This window comes from Diospyros lotus, chromosome 9 (assembly GCF_014633365.1).
Source record: "Diospyros lotus cultivar Yz01 chromosome 9, ASM1463336v1, whole genome shotgun sequence".
Lineage (NCBI taxonomy): Eukaryota > Viridiplantae > Streptophyta > Magnoliopsida > Ericales > Ebenaceae > Diospyros > Diospyros lotus.
The window spans coordinates 8823207-8843734 of record NC_068346.1 but is presented as its reverse complement, the minus strand read 5'-3'; positions in this window follow the sequence as shown (position 1 = coordinate 8843734).

Below are 20528 nucleotides of genomic sequence, written 5' to 3'. Positions count from 1 at the left end.
AAACCAAGTATCAGGCCATGTTACGCTCACATAGGAACTCACACAAGCAGAATGTTCTAAATGCATATGCTCACCTAATATATCCAAGTCGGCACTTAGGCCAACCGGGTCATGCTAATGCTCACACATCCCCACACATACAAAGCATGTCCTCCCAATGAATGCAATCCAATCCCCATGCAACACAACAAAACCATAATATGCAAAAAGTCAAGATGGGTATCTGGTAGTACCAACTTTCTCGGCTCGTCTAAAGCTTATCGTAACAGTTGATAACTTGCACCCATATATCCAGCCATCAACTGCCACGACCCATGGTTGACAGTCAATAGCTTTATACTCCATACCCTTAAGTACACATAGATAACGTTAAACTTATACACTTTAGACTTAGCATTTCATAAGCTTTTCCCATGACTCTTCATGCACCAAGCAACATAAACATCAATATACCATTCTTGTTCTCGTCTCTTCTCATACATAGGAAACTATCTCGACATACATATTACTAAACATTGCAATTTTCTCATTAAGACTCTTAATCTAACCCAATAAATTCGACCATAGTCAAATCTTTAAAAGCCTAGCCCCAACGGGGTCGGCATCATTTTCAAAGGAAGCAGAGCAATACAAAGCCCCGTAACAGATGCAATCAACAACTCCAAGGAATCATTTACTTAACTTTATTGACAATAGACCCATCAATAACGCATAAGTCATATAATGATTTGATGTTTTGCATTTGATATAATTTTGATGATAAAAAAAAATTATATTTTGATGATGAAATAAAGTTATGAGATTTCAATGTTAAAGAATTTTATGATTCAAAATATTCTTTTTCATGTTATTATTTATCGTTTCAGTTTTTATAAAAAGAATAGTCGACTATGCGTTTATGTTCTGTTGACTATGTCTGTGGATAGTCGACTATGTGATTTAGTACTGTCGACTATGTCTGAAAATAGTCGACTATGCTAGTTTGATCTGTCGACTATTTAAGGCTTTTGTCGACTATTTTTGGATTTGTCGACTATCATGTAAGGATAGTCGACTATGACTTTTCATCTGTCGACTATTTTTGTTCATAAAATTCAAAATCCTCTTCATATTTTTACATCTGTCGACTATGTTTATATGTCTGTCGACTATGAAAAATTTGTGTTATAAGATAGTCGACTATGCATTCTTGTCTGTCGACTATATCTTGTTTTATTTGTAAAAATAGTCAACTATGCATTTTCTTCTGTTGACTATATCTTTTGCAGAAAGCTTTCAACTGCTAGTTTTTCAATCTCCAACGGTCACAAACGGCTACATTTCTCTTCAATCTTTTGGGAAGCTTATAAATACAAGTCATCGATGATCAAGAGAAGGCTAATGGATGGAAAGGAAATGATTTGAGCTTACATCGTATACACATTTGTATTTATATTAACTGTGCTTTAATTTTCTCTCTTCAAGGCTTTGATCTTCACTTGTAATTATTTACTTTAAACCTTGTTTCATTTTTGAGAGATATTGTAATTAACTAAGAGATTCATCTCTTAGATTCTCTCCAATTGTACACTTCTTGGCTATAGGGCCTACTTAGTTTAAGTAGGAGGTTGTATTTCCTAGCTTGTGCAGCTAGAGGGCCTACTTGGTTTAAGTAGGAGGTTGTATTTCCTAGCTTGTGTAGTTAGAGGGCCTACTTGTGTAAGTAGGAGGTTTTAGTGAATTGGTTCAAAATCCTTAGTGGGAGCTAAGGTAGTGGATTAGGCTTGGTTTAAACCGAACTACTATAAATCCTTTGTGTCATTTATTCTTCGTGTTTTACATTTGTCATTTCATATGTTCAATGTTTTAAATCACTAAAACCTCAATTGGGTCAAAAAGTTTTCAAATTCTATCAAGATTTTTAATTATACCAATTCACCCCCCTTCTTGGTGTGTGCCATAGCATCTCCCGTTCTAACATGATTGTCACGAGAATTTACATTATTAATGCATGGAACCGAGTCACGATAAGAGAGGGAATAAAATATGGAAAACAACGAGAACTTGCATAGGGATTATAGAACATGAAAAGAGGGTTAGAAGCTTTCCTTTAAACTATTGATTCTCATCTTTCCTGCACTCCCGTTGCGAAGTAATACATTTTATAGAGATTAATAATATTACGGCTCAAAATAATCGAATCTAACCGTATAAAATTCATAATTTAAATATACAACACTTTTAATAATTTTACCCACTTACCTGGCTACTTTAAACACTAAACAATCCCAAGATTTCCCCTAATTTCCTTACTTTTTCTCCTATTTTCGCTGTTGTGTGCCTTCTTCTTCTTCTCCCTTTCAATTCCCATCTTTTTTCTCTTTGTTTGGGCTTAAAAATGGCCAAATTTAGCCTTAAATATGAAGCAAAACGGAAGCTTGGGACCAAGGCAAAATGAGCGGTCCAAGGCGCGCCCCGTGGCGCAACCTCTCGTGCCCTATCCAAAATGGTGCCATTTTGGGCGCCTTTGCGTTGAAAAATATCCAGCAAATTTCTCTCTAGCGCGCGCTCAACTGGCCACTCGAACCCGCGACCTCCCCTAGCATATGTGTACGCGCGACTGCCCACACCAGTTTCTCCTTCAATATTTATATGCACACCATTAAATTTAGGGAGACCCTTGACCTTCTTTCTAGAATTGCACTAGCGCCATTCGAAAATCAGCACTTACATCTCATACTTCATTTATGCTTATTTCACTTACACCCTCAACCGTTCCAAAATTTATTTAATTATTATTATTATTATTATTATTATTATTATTATTATTATTGTTGTTGTTGTTGTTGTTACTAAACGAAACAAACTAGTATTTATATTACCTATGCCTTGAAACTTAACGCGTAAAAATTAACGCCAAAATAACAAGACCCATTATTGGGTCATTACAGTTGATATATTCAATGAGCTTGCAAATGGGAGTACTGTAGATTTATATAATGAACATGTGGAGGAAAGAGATGTGGTACAAGTGGAAAATGCACATGCAAATGCAAATGTAATTCCAAAAGTATATGGAAATACAAATGCACAAGTTGAGATAAATAAGGGTTTTAATATAAGTGAAGACGATGCTGGATTGGATAAAGGTAGAGAAAGAGGTAAGGGGTTAGGTGTTGGTGGTAATGAGGATTATGGTAGAAGCAATCAAAGGGTGGATATTGATGTTAGTGAATACTCAAGTAGTTCAACTGAGTCTATGAGTAAGAATAAAAGTGACGATGCACCTGAGGATGATCCAAATGATAGCAATGATCTAAATGAGGAACTTGTAGCTGCAAGACAGAATATTAGAAATTATAAAGCCAAAAGAGGTGGACCAACAAAAAACACAGATTCAAGAGTTGTAGAAATAGAAAAGGTTGGGACTGATGTTAGGTTTAATGGTGATGATATATGTAATAGATCTCGTGAATGCAGAATAGGTAGTGGTGAGCCATACCTAGGAATCTTGAATTTAGATGATTTAGACGTCAATACTTCAAAGAAAGAAGGAAAGGAAAACCAATTTTGATCTAGATGTTGTGCCTTACTAGAAACTTGGAATGTTATTTAAAAATGTGCAGGAATTTAGAGAGTTTGTTTTGAAGTCTGTTGTTGCAAGGAGGGTTGATATTATTTTAAGGCCAAATGAACCAAAAGGGGGTTAGATTCAAGTGCAGAGAAGGTTGTCCTTGGTTGCTATTTGTTAGTCTTAAGACCAAAACCAACAATTTTTTAATCAAAACTTACAATCCAATTCACAAATGCTATAGGACAACTAGAAATAAAAAATGTAATTCAAAGTTCATAACCAGGCAATATAAAGAAATGATAGTATCCCAACCAAAAATATATAGCAGAGATTCAAGAACTATGTAGGAAAGAGTTGAATGTGTTTGTGATAGGTTTGAAATGCTATGGCACATACCCAAGAGGGGGGTAAATTGGATAATTTAGTTTGAAACTTGAAATCCTTTTGATGAAAAATAAAAATTCAATGCAAGTGAAGATTAATGAAATGCTTGAAACAATAAATGAAACAAAAAGCATAAGCATGAGATGAACGTAAAGATGTATAGCAGTTCAGTTTAAACTTATAAGCCTAATACATTACCTTAACTCCTCACTAAGGATTTTGTAAACAAATCCATTATAATCTCCTACTTAAACCCAAGTAGACCTTCTAATCCAAAACTAGGAAATATAACCTCCTACTTACACAAGTACTCATTCTAGCTACACAAGATAGGAAATACAAGAAATGCTTAATAGAGAGGTTCTAAGAGTATACACTCTTAGTTACAATTTCTCTCAAAAAGATATAAGGCTTGAAACAATTAAATACAAATGAAGATCAAAACCTTTGAGAGAAAATTATGAAAGCACAAATATAATTTAAGAAGATGTAAATAATTTGTAAGCTCACTTCACTTCATTCCCATCCATTCTCATCTTCTTAATCATCATTGACTTGTATTTATAAGCATCCCAAGAGGCTTACCCAAAACTAGTTATTTTTTACCGTTTGAGTTTGAAAAACTAGCCATTGGGGGTTTTCAACGACTAATTCGATTAATAGATGAAGAGAATTGGTCGACAAATTAATTTTAAAGCTTTTGTTAGTCGACATTTGGAATGAGCTTAGTCGATAGATGCAGTAGAAAATTTTCAATATAGTCGACATATGATTGATTTTTCCTTAAGAAAATTCCTTCATTTTTTATCAAATAAAAACATAATATTCCAAATGTCATTAAGAGATTTATCACAAGATTTTTAACATTGGAATGCATGATAGAGTTGATTTTAATTTTAGTGTTTAATAGATTATATAAAAGTAATTTGGAGCACCAAGATAATAACCATTGATAAAATAATTTCATTGATTTTTATCATGAAAGATATATCAAAGACAAAATATCAATTTATCAAGAACACAAAGATGTTTCTCTTGCCTTCGAAAAATATTGTTTCATTTATCCAATGGATTCAAAACCAATTTGTAAAAATTATTTAGGAGATTATTTTAAATCTAAATACTTATTTTTGCAAATCTCCATACATGTAATTCATTTGGTTTTCATAGTCATTTTAACAAAGTACTTGAAATTAATTTTTATTTGAAAAGCTAAAAATCATATATTTGACTTAAGATATAAATCATTTGTTTTTCATTATCAAAACCAACACAAAAGTAAAATATCATGTTTGTGGGAAGAACAATTTGTTAGAGGGGGAAGAATATAAGTGTATAGGGTTGAATTTGCAAAATTGCACAATTATGTTGGTGCAACTAAAAGGTCCAACCTTGGGACCACTTGCTTTGCTAAAGCTAAGAGGCTAGAGAATGGGGGTTAAAGGTTCAATAAATTTTGTTGTTATTTTGGAAGTGGTTCATTGCAATATTGAAAGAGGATTTTTGAATTACAACTAGAGAAGGTTGGACTATAGTGACAAACATGCAAAAGGTAACGACAATCAACTTTTTAACTTTTTTTTGTTGTAAAAAATGACCTAATAGATATTATTTTGTATAATAGAGGTTGATTCTAGCCATAAATGAGGAGCTTCTAAAGTGGAACGTAGAATGTGTGCAAGACATATTTGGAAGAATTAGGCAAAGAAGTAAACGAGGGAAGAGAGGAAGAAGTTCAAAGAAAGATAAATTGAAAGAATTAAAGAAGTTTGGTATTGGCATTTTTGAAGATTTGTTATGTTATAATCATCAAACACAATGTACGGCTTTCTTTAAAACTCATCATGAGTGGGATATTGCTAGATTCAAATCCATCATCTCCATGCTAGGGGATATTAGAATACAATTGATGAAAATGATAGCAGTGATGAGGGAGTTTGCATCCACTTGGACATGTGAAATATCTCCAGTGGCTATGGATAAGTTGGAAATATATATAGTACTTGCTATGAAGTGTCAAATAACATTCAATGGGAATTTTGGATTTGAGAGAGTTGAGGAAGAGTATGGTCATCTTGTGGACCTAAGGAAACAAATATGCAGCTATAAGTATTGGAAATTGAAGGATATCCGATGTCAACATGTCATACGTGCCATGTTTCACAGAAAACTCAACCTAGAAGACTTCATTGCTAAATGGTGTAGGAAGAAGACTTATCTGAAGTCATATTCATATAGTTTGCAACTAGTTAGGGGCATAAAGCATTGGCTTGATTCAGATAATCCTACAATGGAGCCTCCACAAATTGAGAAGATGTTTGGCAAACTAAAAAAGAGGAGGAACAAAGATAAAGATTCTCCTAGGAAGAAAATTGGTAAATTTTCAAGAAAATGGGTTAATGTGACATGTTCTATATGCAAACACATAGGTCACAATGCTAGAGGACGTAAACAAAAGCAAGCTAAGCATAATGAGGTAATCTCAATTATAATTTAATTTCAATATTTTAAGTTAGTGCACTGCTTAATTTATTATGTAATTATAATGATATTGGTGTTATTTAATATTAACAAAATCAAAATAGTCAAAATGTTAGTTAAAATATGGATGAAACACCAACATGACACAATGCTAAATGATGTAAATGAAAGCAAGCTAGTCATAATGAGGTAAGCACAATTATAGTTTAACTTCAACATTTTAAATTAGTGCACTATTTAATTTATTATGTAGTTGTAATTATGATATTAAAGTTGTTTAATGTTGACAGAATAAAAAATGGTCAAAATGTTAGTCAAAATATGAGTGAAATACCAACAAGACACAATACTAGCAGATGTAAACGAAAGCAAGTCAGTCATAATGAGATAAGCACAATTATAGTTTAACTGAAATATTTTAAATTAGTGCACTATTTAATTTATTATGTAATTGTAATGATATTAGTGTCGTTTAGTGTTGACAGAATCAAAATGGTCAAAATGTTAATCAAACTACAGGTGAAACACCAACATGACACGATGAAGGGAATGATTTGAGTGGTATAAGGATGAGAAATGCTACTTCTGGGAATGAATATGTATCTATAAGTGCTGCAAAAAGGAGTGCAAACTAGAAAAAGAGATATGCAAATCAACCAAAGAAGCCAAGAGTGTCAAAAAGATTTGGTGCATATATTACAATCATAGAACTAGCGGAATAACTTTCGAAGTAAGTCATTTCTGTTCCTAAATCTAAATTCTTTTTTTTTTTTTTTTTATCTCAAATAGGGAACCTCATACTCAACAAATTTTAGGTTTTCCATTTTTTTGATTTGTGGACATCAACTGGAGCCTCGATGGTTATTAGTAAGCCAGACAAAATAAAAAGTTATGTCGTTGTAAGTGGCAAGGCTAAGATTCTCTTACATCCAAATAATTACAAAGTCAAAGGGATAAAATGCAAATGAGTAGGAGGCAAACCACTACTACACAGAGCCATCAAACTAATTCCACCATTCAGATATCACAAGGCGTGCAACACCAATATGGCATAATGAAGATCTCAAATTGAAAGAATTAGGCAGCACCAATATGTATGGTTTTTGCTTGTAAAATTTTCTCGTACATGAGGATGCTTTTGGATTGGTAAATACAATGATTTATGAGCCTTATTTTGGATTTTTATAATTGCACTCTTATAAGAGATTGTCTTTAATCGATTTTGTTGAGCATGATCAACTTGAATGTAATGAACCATTTGGCTTGTTATTAATATACCCATTAAGACACCTATACTAAAAAAAAGTGAAACTATTAAATACTTATTAGAGATAGTTTGGAAGCGTGAAATGCACTTGCAGTGACGTGGCATAAGCAATATAATGTGGCATTCTTGTAATCTAATAAACTAGAAAAATATATTTTTTAAATTTTCTAAAAGTAAATGCCATTACTTTTTAAAACATAAAATGTTAGTACATCTTTAGTTATAAAATTAAAGTTAAAAAAAAAGAAAATATTTTCTAAAACTAAATGTAACATTAGTTTTCTATTTTTTAATTATAAAATTAATTATCTAATAACAAGTTTAAAGGTGTTTAATAGTTGCACTTTTTAGGAGTAGAGATGTTTAATAGGACGTTTTGAAAGTTCAAGATATCACATGACTTTTTTTGGTAAAGTAGAAAGGTGCATTTAATTTAATAAAAAATTAAAAGGTGTTTAATAGTTTCACTTTTTTGAAGTACTGGTGTTTAATGGGACGTTTTAAAAATCTTTTTTGATAAAGTACAAGGGTATATTTATACCTTCACCCAAAACAAGGGTCATACTTCATGCGCTCACTAGGGCATGCTCTCACTTGCTATGTTAAAGTGTTTAATAATCTCACTTTTTTTAAGTACGTGTGTCTAATGTGACGTTTTAAAAATTCAAGGTGTCACAATGATTTTCTTTGGTAAAGTATAAGAGTGTATTTATGTTTTCACCTCGTTTGCTTATGTATATATGTGCACTATGTATGCATGTGTATATGTGTGCATGTATATGTATTAGATGTGTGTGTGTATTCATGTATCTATGTGTGCATGTACTTATATACATATTTGTCAGTGATGTGCTTTAATATTAGATTTAGATGACATTGATTGGGGCATAAATCATATGATGTATCTTTGTATATTATTAATAAAGGTAAGTTTTCATCATTTATTATTTTTTAGTTTTGTATGAATGAGTCCCTAGATATCCTATTTGAGATATTATTTTTAAAGTGTTAAGAATAAGTAATGAGATTATCTGATAACAAGATTTTTTAAATATTCTTAATTCTTAGATATTTTACATTAGGACTCTGATTAAACAATTATAAACTAGCACGTAATTTATTACCTCGATTAGTATGAGATACTAATGGAAATAGTGGTGAGTCACATATCACAGAGCATGCGATGCACCAAATGTGATGCTGATGACAAATCACATGGCATGATGATAGTGATCTTGTTATCTAGTTGTGTAGCTGCACTCTCACCCTGCAATTAAAATACAATAAAAACACATTAAAACTTTTATATTGTTTTTCTTTATTTTGGTGAGAGGTTTATACTCGTCAGTGTACAAGTACAGTTGTAGTCCAAATTTAAATTTATATTTTCTGAATGAGTCTAGATCATCCACTGAGAGATTTATTTATGGCAAAAGAAAAAGAATGTCACACACACGTACACGCATTTGGATGAATTGGTAACAAGATTTTTTTATGTGTTTTTTAGATAACAGATACTAGGAAATAAAGCAGGGTAGAAGTTGAAATAAATACTAAATGTGTGAATATGAAATTGGATAGCACTTGAGTTAAAACAATTTCAGCGCCAACCCGTTGATTCCCAAATTTTAGCAGACAATGTTAGTAACATTAATTTAATTTCAGATATGAGGGTTTGTTATTAAATGCAATTAGAGATGATGATAGTTCTAGTTTAAGCAATCCCCATACATGTTATGGGAGATTCTAATTTAAGCAACTACCATAAATCCAATTGCAATTAATATACAAAACAACTAAATTGATCATCCGGATTTGGGTATGATAGCGTTTCCAGTTCTAGTAACTCCCATACATAGCATGAAAACTCTGAGTTAGGCTTACGCTCCAATCCAAACCTAGTGATTTCTCAATAATTACTATGCACCCATACTGAAATTTAAATTAATGTCACTCATTTAAATCGCAGCTTTCTTTGGGAATTATTGGCATTGGACACTATCATTGCCTTAACCCAAGATTAGATTTAGCTACTCATATCCATTTAAAAATTAATTGACAGAAATTTAAATGGCGTAATTTAAATAATAGAATTTAAATGACATGAATTAAAATAATAAAAATTAATCGGCCATTTAGGCGGTGGATAATAAAGTAACAATAAATGACATAAGGATTTAAGAGAAGAAAGAAAGAAAGTAAGTAAGATCACAAGAGAAAACAATAGAGAAAATAAGAAAGAACAAAAACAATTCTCAAAGAGATAATTCTAAAAAAAGAACTAAGTTTTGATTCAATAATAATAATCTCCCTTACAAATGCAATCAAGTGAGCTATTTATATCTAATGGACACTCACACACTTAAAGTTGATTTTAGCTATAATACACACCTAAAGTTAAATAGATTTTAGCTAAAATACATACCTAATAAAGCACTCATAAAGTTAAATGAATTTTAGCTATAATACACACCTAATAGTTAAATGGATTTTAACTAAAAAATACACCTAATAGAGCACTCATAAAATAAATTTTTAAAAATAAAAAAAATAAATTTATACAATTGGGTTTTTTATCTTCATTAGAATTAAAAATAATACTTTGGCCTTTTCCAAATGATATCTTCCATGGGTTGCTCAAGTTGGGCCTTAATTCTTTATGGGCTTTAATTTTTCATGGGTTTTAATTCTTCATTCTTCAATCCAATTTTGAATCTTTAAACCCACCTTTTTTATGCCTACAAACAAGCAATTGAGTGTTATTAAATTATATATTAAGTATATATTTATATGATCTATTATATGGTATATTATATACTTATATATTATATAGATGCTCCATTCATGCACTCCATTGAGTATATGTATTATGTTATAATATATATATTATATTTACATGTTTATTATAATATTTTAGATTATATATATATATATTACACATAACTATTCAATTAAACCAATTTAAAATCAAAATGAGGGTTATAATTATAACAAAATTTTACAAAATTAACCACTAATAATTGCGATAGTGTAATTGATCATTTGAGTTGAAGTGACATGGTTGTCTTGTGTGTTGGTGTGTGAGATTTGCTAATGCGTCGAACCACCCAATGGCAAGGTGGGACGTTCATCTTATGTGATTTCGTATTGTTGGTACATGGAGACAAGTATTTGTGGATATGATCTATCCCCTCATTAAGTTGAGGCGAACTTTCATATTGTTTGTACATGGAGGCAAGTATTTGTGGATATGATCTGTCATCTTATTAAGTTGAGGCGAACGTCCTATGTGGTCTATTGTTAATGTGACAAAAAAGTTTTCGGCTAGAGCAGTATGAATGATTAGGAAATGAGTTTCTTGATGTGTCATATGGTTATACTGATGAGATCAAACACGTAATTATTAAGTTTGTGAGTTTATCATTCCATGACTCTCATCTAGTCAGGATGTTAGGTGATGGAAGGATTGTATTACACGATAATCGTTCAGTTATAATAGGTTCACACATGAATAGACTTTATTGCTAGATTGTTTTGAGCCGTTGTTAAGTGTTTTTTAGGAATTTTCAAAACGTCTCTAAAATATGAAAAGATTCTTGAAATGGGTCGAAGTGTTTGACCGGTATCAAATGGATTTGATATTATCTGATTGCTATTAGGTCGTGAACCTAGAAAGTCACACATTATAAAGTAGAGTGTTCGAAATTGGATCTATGTACCTATTGTGTTCTTGACATTGTTAATTGTTAATGATGTGTCTTAATTATGTCATTAAGTGTTAATGACAATGTTCGTTAAGAGTTAATGGACTATAACAACAACAACAACATATCCAGCCTTTATCCCACTATGTGGGGTCAGCTACATGAATGCAGATTAAAATTGATGTGACCGTGTAGCATGCGGGTTAAAATTGTTGATTGTTTCAATAAACAGTTGACTGGTTTTCCAAATATTGGAAAAACAGTCGACAGTTTAGTGAAGTTGGTAGACTGTTTTTGCCATCTTTGCTCAGGTTTAGTGGCTTATATGTGTCTCTTTCAGAGTAGATCGTGAGAGAAATTGTAGGGCTGCTATTGGGCCCTTGACTAAGTAAAAGGACGGAGGATTAAAATAGAAAAATAGATTTATGCATGCATTATGGATTTTTCTCTTAGATGTTTTGTTTGTGTTTTCTTCTTTTATCTTGCTCTTGGTCTGCAGCTTACTATAACAGTCTCAACTATTGAGGCAAGGTTTTGCAAGATAACAAGAACACCACGGGTGCTGGTGACTTGGGGTCCGCGACTAACACAAGATAAAGACAACGAGTTGATTTTAGAACACTTGCTTGGTGTTAACTAACTAGTCTCTTCACAGCTTGAGAATGATTCAATCTTATTGTAGAAACAATTTTTGCACCTACTTGACTTCAAGCCTTCAGGCACACATTAATTTGATTACTATGATGTATAGTTGCGCTGCTTAAACATCCAAATTGCACATAGATTGTGTAGAATTCCGCTGCATATATTTGATGAGAGATTTTAAAATTTTCACACAAGTCCATATGGCACTTCCAACAACATTATTTATAAATATACATCTATGAAATTATATTTTGACAAAAGAAAAAAGTTTATTGTTAATAACCTTGTTAAAGTTAAAAAATAAATATATTCGAATATTTAAAATTATTTCACACTAAAATTGCATATATAAAACAGTGAATATATGTATATATATATATATGCATATAATTGTGTGTGACGGAATTCATTCCATCAAATTTATTAAACACAAACTATTATATCGTATATCAAGGAATACCCTTTATTTGCTGTTGTGTTGTAATAGAAATTGCTATGAGACTCAGGTGAAGGCAGCTTTTTCAACAAAATACTAAAACCCTAGTTTGATATTTTAAGATAGTATATCATAATTGGAAATATGAGAAAAGATAAGGTTATTTTGGTCTTTAAACTTGTTGTGTTTTAAGTGATAGAATTAATTTGTAAATTCCACCAAATTTGGTGGAATTTGTTTTGGCTGTGGTCAATCCCATGAAATTCAAATCCATAACTTTTTTAATTCCAAACACACAAATTTGGAATTAAAAATGAATTTTATAAAATTCTTTCATTCCAAGTGTATCCTTTTTGTTAACCAAATATCAAAAAATAAGACAAATATTTTTAAAAAAACATTTAACTTCTAAATAAGTAAAGCCTAAAAAATATTTTTCCAATATTAAATATTTTACATATAAATAAATAAAACCTTATCTTTAAACATGTAATCACATTATTTCAACTATATATATATATATATTTGTAAACGTGAGAACAGCAGATGGTGTGGTACATAGAGTGCAATTTTGTTCACCCTTTAACGGGGTGACCATCACCATCATATTTTTTGTGAGGGTGAAAAATAATGGAACGGCAATTTTGTTGATCCCATGCCATTCCGTTATTTTTCACCCTCACACAAATTGTGAGGGTGATGATCATCCCGTTAAAGGGAGTGAACAAAATCGCACTATGATACTTAGCCTGAAGGTCATGTAGATGGCCAAACATGTATGAGTGCCATCAAAATATGACAGCCTTTTCTCTTATAGGTTGCCAAATAAGGCTAGCCATAACCTAAGTTGCATGGAAATGTGTTTGGGACACCGTTTCAACGTTTCCGAACCGTTTCCTATTTTGAAAATAGCAAAGACAGCCCGAAACGATTTTCGGGCCATTTCTGTAAATTGCAAAACGTTTGAGGGCCGTTTCGCAATTTATTCAAATTAAATGGAAACGCGTTTAAGCCAAAACACGTTTCTGGTTCCTGCAACAGCGGCCACAGCCCGGCCGAATCCCCCCTCAGTTTCCCTCTCTCTTTTGGTTCCTGCAACAGCGGCCACTCCCCACGTATCCCCAAGGCCGGCTTAACCCTCCTCAGTTTCCCTCTCTCTTCTTCGGCCGAACCCCCCTAAGTTTCCCCCTCAGTAAGCGTCGGCACCCAGCTAGCATTATAAGTATATATGTGCTTGCAGATGCACAGTTCAAAACCAGTTGGATCAAAAACAATAATTTCAAGATTACTGTAAGGCATGTGTGGGCAAAAATCAGCGTCGGCGTCGCCCATTGGATTGCGAGCATGAGCAGTACGCGAATGGCAGACAGCTAATTGGGGCGTGTTTGGTTGGAGCCTTGGAGTTGTATGCGTTTTTTTTTGTGTTTTATGTTTTTGTTTAATTTTTGTTTGGTATTTTATTTTTAATTTATTTATATCAAAATTAAATTAATTTTATGGCACATTACATATTATTGAAAATAAATTTTTATATTTAAATTATTTTTTATAATTTACTATATTAAAAATTATATTTACAAAACTTCCCTTATATTTTTAAAATTTACAATTTATTCTGCGTTTTTGTTTTTTAATTTTTTTAAAAATGTCGTTTCAGCGTTTTCGTTTCGTTTCGGAAACGTATTGTTTTCCGTTTCCGTACTACCTAGGCCATAACCAACTATTGTTAACAAAAACCCACTATTGTCAGTAACTGCTAGTGAAAATAGAATTAGTGAATTGTCTAAGAAAAAAAAAAACATTAGTTTTATTAAATCAAACACGAATAAAAGTAACCAAAAAAAAAAAAAAGTGAGATACAAGGATATTGTCTTCAAACATTCAATTTCCTTGATAGCATTATAATTCTGTATTTATTCTTATTTTGACACTCATAGAATAGTTAAAAGTATATATTTTTATCTTAGATTAATAGTCTCATTTATTCTCAATTTAGGATTATTTTACAATTTTATTTCATTTTGAGAATTATTTCAATTTAGTCCTCATACTTTAAGATTAATATCAATTTTATATTTAATTGACCTATGTAACCTTGCTAACGTAGCAATTGAGATCTTTGATTTGTCCAATGATTGATATATCAACAAAACAGTCGTTTTGTTGATGTGTCAATCGAGGATAAAATTAACATCAATTTTAAAGTATAAGGACTAAATTGAAGCAATTCTTAAAATAAGATAAAATTAAAAAATAACCTAAAATTGAGAATAAATCAACCTATTAACCCCCTTCTCATTTTTTTTACTTTTATTCTAACACCATAAAAACTCATAAAGTACTTTTATTTAAAAATAAAAGAAATAAGCTTTTATCTTTTTTCGTCCCTAGTAGTTTTTGAAGATTAATATCTTTTGACAATTGTATTATGATCGATATATATATATATATATATAATAGTATGTGCTTGTTAATTAAATATCAATTGAATCTAGTTATTATTATTATTATATTTTAACTTCAGAGATATTATATCAGAGTATTGAAAATATGTGACTAGATTATAAATCTATTAGGAAGAGTTGCTTTTTGAGGCCATAGCTCTAATTGCTTAAAAAAAGAAAAAAAAGTGTGGTGAATGAATGTTTCAAATGACTCATTACTATGTACTCATCTTGTTCCGATAAGACAACGGATTTAAATAGTTCTTCAGGGAAGTTAATTATTTATCGTTAATTTGTTTATCTTGCTCTCAGTTTAGTGTTTGCATTTGCGCAATGATCCAAATTGACTAATAAAAGTATTTTGTTGTTTTTTTGGTATTTGGGTAAAAGTTAAAAAAATGGCTAATAAAATGATTTATCTTTAATTTTGGATCATTTTTTAATTTTAACCCATTTTAAGAATTACTTCAATTTAGTCCTCATATTTTAAAATTGATGTTAATTTTATTCTCGATTGACACATTAGCAAAACGACATTGTTTTGCTACAAATTATAAGACAAAATGACATTGTTTTGATGATGTATCAATTATTGAACAAATCAACATACCACTTCAATCGCTATGTCAGCTAGGCCACACGCTAGGTCAATTGAGGACAAAATTGACGTCAATCTTAAAATATGAGAATCAAACTAAAGTAATTCTAAAAACATGATAAAATTACAAAAATGGCACTAAGTTGAGGATAAACCAGCTTTTTATCTTTACCACTCATATAGTATTTAAATTAAATAGTGATGAATAATGCATAAAATAGTGATATAATTATATAATCTTATTTCACATTTGCTAAAATAGGTACAACCTAGAGTTAGGGGTAAATATTCTATTAGTTAGGTTTCTAAACCGAATCAAAATCTAAAAATCGAATGGATAGAAACTAACTTACTAACCGAATCAATCAAACCAAAGTTTTCTATCAACTAAACAGGCCGATTTGATCGAAGAAAGCTTTGATTTAATCGATTAACCGAACAAACTAAAATTTAAAAAGGATACTTGTAATGCTCCCCTTTCTAAAATTAATATTTATATATCCTTTTCTGGGGACGTGACGCCAGCATGGCTATCAAAAACTCATAGCAACCTCTTCCTTGGAAACTCCGGCTGAGGAATATAAGGGGAAATGTCAAAATAGTTGACATCTATCGGAGTCTTTGTGAAAATACAACATTTAACATATTTTCTTCTGATAACAAAACTCTTCTATTGCCTTATCAATCCACTTAATATATTCGTAGCATATATTGAGATCAATTACATTAGGCAATATTGAACCTAACACGATATCCCATTACAAGATCTATAATAAAAGACACCACCAGGACCTTTTGGTCGGGATTGCTTTGTACACGTCTAACCTTTGCCTGTAGTACCGCCTACCCCGTCCTTGCTTGGTACCCTGCTCTTACCTGGAATGACCCAAGCAACGTGAGTCGTAAGGCCTGCAAGCATAATAGTATGAAGGCAATAGGTTAAGAATAGCATTTTCCCCATACCACATGTATTCCATGCCAATGTAATAACACATCATGCCGTGTATTAGCTCTAAATGCATAAAAATAAAGTAACGGCACATAGAGGGTCCTTGAGGCCCATATAAGAACACATAATGGCACCCAAGTTCCGCATGCAAACCTGCGAGCAGCCCAATATAAGCTATCATATCATCATTCCTGACTTGCCTTTTCCTGACCTTAGTCGGCTTTTCCTAACATTCATAACATGTTTTTCCTATCATACATAACTTATCACCATAATTGGCCATTCCTGTCATACATAACTTGTCATCATAACATGTCCCTGCCGTAGACCTGTTCCACGGTCTTACGCTGTGGGCCTAACCCACATCTCATAACCACTCATCCTCACCATACAATACAACACATAAGAAATGCAATAGCATCTGTAGCATAAACGTGATGTCAAGGCCCCCATAAATCGAGCATCAGACCATACTATGCCCACATAAGAATACACACATGTGAAATGCTCCAAATGCATATGCTTACCTAGAGTACCCAAATTGGCTCTTACGCCAACCGGGTCATGCCAATGCTTACACACCCCATCACATACAAAGCATGATTCTTCCATGTAATCCCAATCCCATGCATCACACAATACCATGATATGCACAAGTCAAGGTGGGAATCCAGTAGTACTAGCTCTTCTGGCCTGTTTCTCGCTTATCGTTACAGCTGATGACTATTGCCCATACATCTAGTCATCGACTGCCACGACCCACGGTCAACAGTCAGTGGCTTTGTACCCCATACCCTTTAATACCTATGGCCAACATTTACTTACATTTTCTTTTAGGCTTAGTATTTCATAAGTTTCCCCATGACTCTTCATGCACTTTTCCCTTTGAGACACTTAACATAACCATCCCTTTTGCAAGGAGACATAATTCCTCACGTATTTTGAACCTAACAATAAAGCGTCATTCTTGAAAATTTTGAGAACAAATCAAAACCCTCGTTTAGAGTATGGACATGACTCAACTAAAACTTGTGTTATAGGCCAAATAAATAAATCGAGCTAAACTGTTCATACCAAAGAGAATAATACGAAGAAGACTCGCAACGAAAACTTACATGTAGTCGAGAGAGATGATAACTTTAGACAAGGTTAAGAGTTTGCATAAAAGAAATAAAGGAGTGGGAATTTTCATAAAGGAGACAAATGAGTAGGAGCTTGCTTGTTTAATGGTGAATCCGACAGTTTTTGTACAGTAAACACCAGTTCCTATAAGCCAAAAATCATATATTTTTATACAAAGTTGTAGGGAATTAAAAGAGGAGTTCATATGAAAAATTTTAGATAGAAAAGGGCCTTCACGCGCTCACACGTGCCTGGGAAAAGTGGCCTACGCGCCACCCTTACTTTTTGGGCCAGCTTTGCTTTTTTGTATTTTGGCTATAATTCCCTCGTTTTAACTCCGGTTCGACCCCCGTTTTTTCCCTACACACTCCTCGTTCATCCCTCTACAGGAATATCAACTTAGATCAGAACTTACCTTGCTATTTTTCGACTAGTTTTGTCCGAACTCCGACGAAGCTTCAATTTTTTCTCGACAAAACCTGTTTTCCATCACTTCTTCTCCGATTCCGCTCATTCTTTTTGCAAAATCTCTCACTCTTTCTACAGAGAAAAATCCCCACTCTCTACCTCCCAAATGACCCAAAATTTCCCCAAAGTTTCCCTATCCAAATGCCTCAAATCCTTTCCCAAGAGCCTTATTTATAAAATGTCTCGGAAAATCATAATCTGCCATGTGTCATTGTAATTATTTGGGATTCATCATTAGTTCCATGTGTTTCCATCCAAACGGTGTCATGTGTCTTATATCATTATTAATTTCACGTGTTTCCATCCAAATGGTGTCATGTGTCTCATATAATCATTTCTATTCATGTGTTTCCATCCAAATGGTGCCATGTGTCCTATATCATCATTACTTCCATGTGTTTTCATCAAAATGATGTCATATGTTCCATATAATCATTTCTATCTATGTGTTTCCATTCAAATGATGCCATGTGTCCCAAAGTTGGATTTAAATTGGATTTGAAATCCAAAGCTATATTTAATAAGAGTTTGAAATCCATGACATTTAGGTCCCTAGGCTATTCTCAAATTCCACCAATTTTCAAGACTTTTAGACTTACACTTCTACCCATACTTTGAAATTACGATTTTGCCCCTAACCTCCTATGATTCTATTTTCTTGAATATGAAAAATCTCGGATGTTACAATACTTATTTTTGTTTTTTAACTCGATCAAGCTAATTGAAACACATGATGTTTAGGTAATAACAATTCAAAATATCAATAATTCTAAACAAAAACCAAAGTACCAAACCAAATTATATTACAACATTCAATAGAAAACTAAGTTTTAAGAAAAATAAATAACTTCCAAGTCCCAACATTCAACAAACAAACAATGTTGACTCTATTCTTATTCATGTACATTCCAAACTCTTATCCTTTATTAGGTGCATAAACTTTGATTCATTGTAAAGTAATCAAGTTGTGCAAAATTTTAAAACCCTAACTAGCATAACTAAACTCTGAAACTAAAATAATTAAAAACTCATCTGAATGTTGAAGCTAGGTTGCTTTTTGTTGTTGAAGTTGAAGAAAGGAAAAGAGATAAAAAAAAAAGAAGAGAGGAAAGGTTAGAGGAGAATATGAATGTTTGTTTTGAATGAAGAAGATATGGGATAGAGACTAGAGCTAATAGCAGAGAGCCAATAATGTGCGTGAGGACTGAGAGCATCATTTCTTAGCAGAAATTATAGAGTTTGAGTTGAAAACTATAATAAGGGTAAAAAACAACGAAGAGACAAAAGAATAGAGGTACAGTTTGAGTCGCAATTTCGCAGAGATAGGGGGTGCGTTTTAGGTTTAATTAGGAAGTGTTTGTTATCCAAGATATGTGATGGAAAATGTCAGATATGAGAAACATTCTAAACGTTTGTTTTTTCTAAAATGTTTGTTAAACTTATATGGTGACCATTGGAAAAGAAGTTATGTAACTTCTTATATATCTTGATTTTTCAAGATATGCTTATCTCTCGTTTCCTCAAGATAAACATATATTGGTCCTTACAAATAAGAAAAAAATGACGTTTGTGTCCACTAGTGCATTCCAAAAAATTTAACAAATAGTTTAATACAAACAGTTTGATAAAAATTTTAGAATATTTCTGTGTGATGATCCAGAAATTCCTCAATTATTATCTATAACTAGTTAACAACTCAAATATATGGGCTGAAATCTTGTCTCATAAATTTACAATAGTGGGAGCAAATTGGTTAAGATTACACATTTTAGGGACTCTTACATAGACATCATAGCATTAGCACCAACGCAAATCTATACCTTACTATATACATATGTATGGGGATACTTCACTTTACCCTCTTCTTAATCTTGACTTAAGAATGAGGACTCTTATTTAGACTCATACTAGCCGCTAAACGCAACCTAGACACATCTCGCATTCCTACATAAATAAGGGTGACTCATCCCAATCTTGCTTTGATACCAACTATGACGATCCAGAAATTCCTCAATTATTATCTATAACCAATTAACCAACGTTAATAGGTGAATAGAGGTCACTGGTGGCGCGAAGTTGGAACAAACCTTAGTGATCATACCGGTAATAAAAACTTGAACATGTTGAATACTAAAGCTTATAGAGACATGGTGCAAATGACGAAGAGCCATAGAGAAGAAAGTGTAGAAGAGACATGAGAATTAAGCGAACTGAGTAGCAAGAGTTCATCTAGAAATGCAAATCTGCTAGATAAGGGTTTAATTTACCCCCAAGTGATTCTCGAGGTAGTTCTAAGCTATTTGTGAATGGGAACAAATATGAATTTAATATATTTATTGAGCATTGTGCTATGAATCAGATTATCATTGTGATTGAATACCCCTGTATTCTGAGTATGTCCCTAGATTGATGTGTGGTTGAGATATTGCCAAATGAAAATGAAATGAGAACATGAGATAGTCTTAGGGTAGAGGTGT